A 2,113-nucleotide genomic window follows, 5' to 3' on the forward strand; every position below is an offset into this window, starting at 1 on the left:
GTCCCGGGCAGGTCTCGAGCGTGTCCCGGTCAAATCTCGGGCAGGTCCCAAGCGGATCCCGGTCAAGTCTCGTGCAAGTCCTAGTGGGGACCTTATTGGAAAAATATATATATATATATATATAAAAAGATATTAAAAAAAATTATTTTCCATGTGCAAGGTAAACGCCGTAAAATGTTTTCGACGGAAAATATTTTCAGGGAAAATGGATTTCCTGAAAATATTTTACGAAGGAAATCATTTTACGTTGAAGTAAACGGAGCCTAAAAGTGGAGATTAGAAAATAACAAAAATAAAAGAAAATGAGGCTGCTGGTGCATTGAAGGTGGTGACGTGGTGTCACTTCCCCACATTTCCAATTAACACACACAAGGGTGGCACCCTTTACCCTTGATTTTTGGTTTTGTTTTGTTTTGTGTTTGTTTTTTAATAAAAAAATTCTAGTTTCTACAAGTTTCATAAAAAAATATGATTATATATATATTCAACGGCGGAACTACAATTTTAAAGACAACTATGATTTTGTCAAACGTTTAATTATGCTTTTAAAAATTACACTTTCTATGACAATTAATCCAAATTGTTAGATCCAAAAAAAAAAACAATCATGCACGAATTGGGCTGGTCCTCACTTGCAAAACAAGTAAGGGGTCATCAATAGGCCTCTAGTCATGAGGTTGAATGCCCAAATCAATATATATATATATATATATAGCTAGAGGGAAAGAAACTGAGATAGAGAAAAAGAGAGAGTGAGCTAGAGAGCTCCTCATAAAGGGAGGGGTGTGTATTTGTAAAAGCTTCCTCGAGGCAGAGAGAATAGAGACCTTATATCAAGTCTCCTACAACAAATCTTCTCTATCACAGCTCACATGTCTCTCCTAATTTGTAGATTCCTTTTGGGTCCACTAGAAATTTCAAATCCGAATAAACACAAAGAAGGAAAAATTGTTGAGTATGCACAACGAGTATAAAGAAATCAAGTCCTACATTGAATGTATGTCGCAAGAGTGAGTTGTTAATATAACATAATTTGACATAAAATCGTAGACTTAAAAAAGTTTTTAGTTGATGATGTTCAAATAGCTTATATTATACTTTCACTATAACATTGTTCAATGTGTTAATCTCATTAACATGGTTAATGACTTTTGGGTCAAATGGCTCTTCCACCCCTGATAAGAAAGCATTAGAGTTCATTTAACATTGCGATTTTGTAAACTAAAAGTGTATCATTTGAGAGTACGGTTTTTTATTTATTTATTTTTAAATAGTGATTTAAAAGCATTAAAAAAAAAAAGAAAAGAAAAAAGAAAAGGGCATTCAAATCGTAGGTAAAGAGTTCATTTCTAAAAATGCACAATTTTAAAGCCTAAAATTTGATTTTAAAGTACAAACTGCAATTTAAGTAAATGCTTAAGTGCATTTTTAAAATCACATATTTTAAAGGGAAAAATTCACTTTACCCTCCTGAAGTTTCTGGAGTTCAAATTAAAAAACTCTTGAAACTTCAGGAGGTAAAGTGAATTTAACCTTATTTTAAAATCTTTATTTTTAAATTGCACAAAAAGGTAATCTTCAAGATGACAAACACAGAAATTAGGACATGCTGCAGAGGAGTCGTAGCAAAATGCAAGACGAAATTGGATAGTAGACAATGATGCCTAAGAGCATTCTCAATGGAAGAGTCAAATCTTACTTTTATCTAAAATGACTCTTCAAATGTTTAAAAAACTCCATGCATTGGATTAGCAAAAAAATAAAATAAAATGTAAAATAGATATTTGATTGGAAGAACAAAAAAAAAGAAGCTAAATGTAGCAGCACTTTTTAAATGAGCAATCACTACAAAAATTATGTTGTTTAGTAACAGTAGTTTAGTAACGTGTCACTAGGGTTAACACGTTACTAAATTTTAGTAACGTGTATATAGTAACGTGTCTGGCGTGTTAGGAATTTGATTGTTGCTAAATCCAGTTTAGTAACGTTTCAAGACTGACACATTACTATTTTGTAACGTATCAGTTTTTAACACGTTACTATTTTGTGCATAATTTTTTTTTTAAAAAAAAAAAAAAAATTAATTTCTCCAAAATTTGTTTATTTGTACACC

Source organism: Corylus avellana, chromosome ca3 (genome assembly GCF_901000735.1).
Source record: "Corylus avellana chromosome ca3, CavTom2PMs-1.0".
Taxonomy (NCBI): domain Eukaryota; kingdom Viridiplantae; phylum Streptophyta; class Magnoliopsida; order Fagales; family Betulaceae; genus Corylus; species Corylus avellana.